Genomic DNA, 6,436 nt, shown 5'->3' with positions numbered 1-6,436 from the left:
TCTTCCGACTGCGAACACACTTGTACGAATTCGCTAACTAGTTGCTTCTGGCAGTTTATCGTTGATTCGATTTTGTTCTATCATCCGTGTCCGTCACAATATTTTACATTCTCTGGTATAAGGGAGTAGCGAAAGTCCCATTCACAGTAGTTTCGCCAATAAAACCAACATGGCGGTCATAGCGAGTTAGGGTGGCGAGGGGTTCAAACGGGTTGCGCATAACAAAAAACACCGTAATAATTATTTATAAATATTTACAATTTTGATTATAGAGTGATGTTCATGCTGTTAACAATATATGATATTATACCATGTTGATATAGGTAAATATGCGGCATATTTTTAAGCATTTTAATTAACTTATTAATGGACAAACTGAAAATTCAATTTAATGTTAATGTTTAATTTAATTAAATTATGAGTGGACGGGAAGAAATAACTATTGTAACAGAATTTGAAATTATAAGTAATAATAATTTATATAATCAGAAAAGCAAAACTTATCATTGTCATACAAGTGATAATAAATCATTTACACAATAAAGCAAAATGTATCATTGCACTTATATCAAGAAATAGTTACTGTGCCGATGTTACAATAGTTTATTACAACTTTTGACATAAAAAATTACCATATTATTATATAGCTCTTAGTTTAGTTTTTAAATATATAGACTTCTAAAATAAATTATGTTTTGAAGTTGCAATATCTTTATAGTATAAAATGCGGTAGATATATTTCTTTTTTAAAAAGTAATTTAAAATAAGCTTGCGCAACACTGTTACGCAATGCTCAATAGCAATACTGGCATTTGAATTTATTAACAACTTTTAGTCAAACGGACCGACAAGTTTTTTTGAAAGGTAAATTGTTTTTTAAATGTTTTTAATATAATTATTTTATGTTTTTTTTTTATAAAAACATTTCCAAACAAGTTATTTCGGATCAACAGGCAAAGGCTCGTTACGCCTTAACAAATTTCCGGGAGTGCGGGAAATGCCCAGGTGAAGTAAGTATTTAATTTTATATGTTTATTTAATATATACTAGTTTTTACCGCGACTTCGCTCGCATTGAATCCCTTAAATATTTATGTATGTATCAAAAATTATTAACAAAAACAAAGTGTTGAATACATATTTACATTAATACTGTATCGTGATGATACTTTTTTTTGTTGGTGGTGGTAAAACGGTGGTGGTCATATTTGCCAAAATAATTTCTTTCAATTTTCAAATTATTTTAAAAACAAAAAACTAAAAAATATTATTTGATTTTAATAACAAATATTCTATGTCCTTGATGTTTCATGATGATCGGTTACGTGGTCTCGGTGTTAAAGCGTAACAAACATACTTACATTCACATTTATAATATAATATTATAATATTAGTATGGAACTTTGGATATGGATATGTATATTGCGATCCCCGTATTCCGGGTTTATAATTAATAATGTAAAAGTGCTTAAGTGGAAAATAGGAAATTTTCGATTTGAATTAAAAAGCTATTGCTCATGTTTTAGAATTTACGATAATTTATTACCTATGCTAATTTTAATGAAATTCTTATATTTAGTGATTCAATAGTTAATTTTTGACCATATTTCTTCATTTAATACATTTTTCAAAGTTTTTGTCACTAATTTCTTTTTGCATTTTAAGGTCAAATATTACATACATATATAACATATGTATGTATATTATATGAAAATTTTGGTATGATAAAATTTTAAAATTTCACACTAGGTGTGCGCTTAATAATAAAAATTTAAATTCAAAAAAAAATAATTTAAAATACACACTATGAGCAATAAATATACAGTGGGATCGTCTCTTAATTGCCTCCTCTGTGGATTTACTTGTACAATCAGTACCCGTATGTAAATTTTTTTATTTAGAAATACAGGTGGAAAAATGCTGGACACGAATAATAACGTGTTTGCGGTATTTAATTTTTTCGAACAGTTGGAATCGCTTGATATTTGAGCGGTGATTTATTTTATATTTTTTTATTATTTTTTATATCTTAAATTTTTATGTAAACAATAGTCGAATTGATTTTTCTATTTATTAAAATATTTTTTTTATATAATAACATATTTGTTATTTGTTTTTACTTTTTTGGCGGATGAAATGGATGCACCTACTTGGTGTATCCGATTTCGAAAGTCCTGATTTGTATGCCTGCGATAGGCATTTCTCGCACCGCTACAAAAATAGCTTAAGATTATCAAAAGGGACAGTCCCCGATAAAAATTTGTTAGTGCCAACAGTGAAGGTAGTTTCGGACGGAGGTAGTTTAGATAAAGGCAGTTTTTGCGAACCTGACAAACTGGACAGTCTAAATACGTCAGACACTTTCGGTGGCGAGATAGGAGACTGTACTTCGAGCTCATATAAAGGTCATGAGGAGTTGTCCCTTCATTACAATGTATTCGAGGAACACTCATATTCGCTCATAGTGAAGGGACACCTAGGAAAAAAAAATTTCTGAATAATATTGTTAGCCTTAAAAAAAGGAATAGTACTTTGGAAAGAGAGGTGCAAGAATTAAAAAAAAACAATTAGAAAAAATAATAAAAAGAGATTAAGGCCCTAAAAAAATTAAGAAAGGGAAATTGTTGAGCTATGTAGCAAATTGCCTCCACATATTGCTGCATGTGTGAGAATTAGTTTGACAAATAATAACCGTAATCTTCTCGGTAATAGATATGATAGGGAATTGAAAACCATAGCTCTGGGGGTTCACTTCTTATCACCTCTAGCGTATAGATATTTAAAGCCCTATTTTAATTGGCCATCCCCAAACACTTTGACACAGTTTATTCAAAGTTGGCCACGAAGTCCTGGTTGCACGTATAGCAGCATAAAAACTCTGGAACTCCGAAGCCGTGGCTTTACGAGTGACCAGAAATACGTGTCAAATCGCTGCGATGAAATGTCTCTGAAGACCCATTTGCAGTATGATAGATATAGGGATTTAATTGTAGGCCTGGAGGATTATTTTCAAGGCATAGGTAGGTCTGAACCGTTAGCATTTTTTTTTGTGCATAAATCTTGCAAAGGATATGTTTCCAAACAATATGTTTTTGAATTTGTGTCCCAACTCCAGGGGATATTTCTGCACGCCTGCACCCCGGGTTGTAGAAGTGACAGAGGATAGGCCATTTTTCATAGTCAATGGAGAGGAAATCGTATTTTTTTACGATTCTCTTCATCTTATAAAAAGTGCGCGAAATTGTTTGCAAAATACCAAGAATTTAGTAAGTTTTAATGGTCGTCTTGCAAAATGGAGTGATATAAATCACTTCTATGAGCAAGACGGCCAACAAACTATTAGGTGTGCGCCTAAGATAACTTCGACTCATCTAAGGCCTACAACTTTTTAGAAAATGAGTGTGCATTTAGCTACACAGGTTTTCAGCAACACGGTTGCTAAAGCAATGTTCGCATTATATAGCTCTGGGAATTTGAATATATCTAAGTCTCCAACTTTCTTTAATACCGCCGAATTTGTTCTTTTTCTTTTTCTTTCAAAGTTTTCCAAGGCCGCCAAGAAGCACTTCAAAATATTGAAATCGCGGAAATTGATTTAAATTAAAACTTTTTCTTGAAGCAAAATTCGTTCGTTTATTTTTACGGCTATATGTATTCAAAGTTTTTAAAACTTCATAATTGTATGAGTCCTATACCTCGCCTTGAAGATGCAACTGATTCTCGTTTTCTCTTTTCAATGGAAAAAGAATATTACGACTACAGTCTGGTGAAACCCCCTTCGAACTAAACTTTCTCGAAAAATTAGAGGAAATATTTTGCAGCAATTTTGATTCTTGCTGTCATTTTCGAGGGTTTTCAAAATTTATATTTGAACAAATGCAACACATAGAGCCATTTTAATGCTGTGAGAATTCCCAGTCAGACGTTCTTATATCCCTTTTTATTAGAATAAGAACGTACTTTTCTATTAAAATGTTTAATAAACAGACAAGCACACATGCTTTCAAGCATGTGAAATTTTTATGTGTTGCACACATGTAAAATTTGTCTGAAGTCCTTTGTCCGGGTGTCTACCTGAAAAAAATCTTCATTTGTTTTCCTGATTACAACGTGATAGAAATTTTCACATTCTGAAGTGCTCAATTAATTATTAAGATAGGAATGCACATATATTCTTGTTATTAGGCACATTTCGCCCTTTTCATTTATAGGTCCTACCCCACCATCATTTTGAATTTTCTCAGGGTTTTTGTTAGATCTCCACTGTTTTCAATGCATGCACATAAAATGTATTTATATAAATATTATTGTAAAATTAATTTTTTTAATGTTTTGGTTTATTTATTTATTTTTAATAATTTTGTTATTTAGTTTTAACGTATATGGATGAAAATAGGCCTCCTGGGGAACCGAACACCCAAAAAAATCGGGAACGCGCCTAGTTTCATACCTCATGGTGGTGTGGAAAATGCAATATAGATATTAGGAAATGTACAAAAATCTAACGAAATAAAACATATTATTTATATATATTATACAGAAAAAATCATGTTTTTATTTAAACAAAGTATTTATATTATCAGGTTAGATTTTTAAATTGTTTCAATGAATGCAAATAGAGGTGTTGCAAATGAAGAAATTGCCCATGATTCTAACTTTTGTTGGTGGTGAGCACTATATACTGGCCACATATTTGCTTTGGAAACAATTAGATGCACACTAAAACATTTACTCTGATAAAAGCAATTTGATCGTAGGAGTATGGTAATTGACATATAAAAAAATTTTGTATCATTTAAAACGTAATGTCACTTTCACTTTCCAAATCGTTGTCATACATAAATCAGTTTCTAAACTTAAATCACTCAATAGAATTTAAGTACGCAATCTAAAGCATATATGTAATGTAAATTTCATCCCAAAGACAACAAAACTTTTTATAAGATCCTTCCAAAACGGTATAAATATCATGCACATTGTGGGCGGGTTAAAATAGGTTTATTATTTTCTACTAGTTTCCTCTGGAAAAAAATAATTTTAGTTATTATTTATTATTCTTTATATGCACTAATACACACCTGCTTATTGATAAAAATTCTTGTGTGCACAGTTTTATCAAGAGCATTATTTAATATATTTAATAATGTTCGTTATTTTACGAAGGTTGTTTTGCAAATTTATAAACCTTGCTCTCAGTTTCGTTGAATAAGCATTTTCTGCATCACGTTATTTGACATGGTTGCTTAATTGCACCTTAAATTTTTTCTGTGGCGAATATTTATTAATTTACCACAGATAAAAAAAGGCATAAATATATATTGTTATTATTCTAGAATTTGCCAATAATAGCCGCTCCTTTAGGAACATATATTAAAATAAACTGATTTTATTTTGAAAACATATTAAAGTTTTACAAAAAACCAATATTTTTGGACAACTTTTTCATAAATTAAAGGAAAATAACAAGATGCAACAATTTTCCGGTTAAAAGTCGGCCAACTTGGCTGTCAATAGAAACTCAACCCCTATCAATTGATTCTTTCTCTACTCCCCCTTTACTTCTACTGGATATCCATATGTATATTGTACATATACAAGTATATTGATATCTTCAGACTTAGTTTTGAACGACTATTTCGGTCTTTTCGTTTCTGCAAAATCAAAGCTCAAACTGCTTAAATTTAAAGCTCTTTTTAATAAAACGCTTATTTTAGAGATCAGGGTATATTTATTGATTTAAAATTTATTTAATGTTCTTTTGTATACTAAACTACAATACATCGCACTGTTCATTGCAAAAAGGAACGAAAAAGCTCTTAGCCTGGTGAAAGATATAAGTAAGGTTTCAAATATTCCAAGTATAACCCGTTATTTGGGGTTTGTTTCATATCCAATGATTAAATGATATTGATTTTGCCCCTTTTCTACAAATATATGTTTATATGGTATACATTAAGATATGCTAGCCAACTTGATAAGTATAATAACACTTACTTCAGCTTAATTTGTTAGTTTGCTTTCCGCCATATTACAGCTAACTCCCAAATTTTTATTCTACCTTTCTCTATTAACAGAAGCCTTTCTCATCTTTAAGTAGAAAAAATAGTAATGTTAATAAAATTTGTTTGCTATTTAATAATATTATATTTTCTATTGATTGGATTTATGTAAAAACCCCTTATAAATTTTTATCAAAGTGTAAGCATTCAAGTATTGATAAAAGCCAGTGTCTGAGCCAGTTCATACACAGACTCTTTTGTAACCCAAACCGGTATATTGTGGGCGAGGAGACGACGAGGAAAGACGAAGGGACTCGTGCTCGGGTGGGTCGCTTTGTGTTCTTGTTCGTATAAGCTTGTTGCTACCCTTTTCAGCATTTCTTTTAATTTTCAAATTCTTTTCATGGTTGCAATTGCGCTCGGTTTCAAATTAATATA

This window comes from Bactrocera oleae, chromosome 3, assembly GCF_042242935.1.
Source record: "Bactrocera oleae isolate idBacOlea1 chromosome 3, idBacOlea1, whole genome shotgun sequence".
NCBI classification, from domain to species: domain Eukaryota; kingdom Metazoa; phylum Arthropoda; class Insecta; order Diptera; family Tephritidae; genus Bactrocera; species Bactrocera oleae.
The sequence above is the reverse complement of the archived record's forward strand: the minus strand, read 5'-3'. Positions refer to the sequence as shown.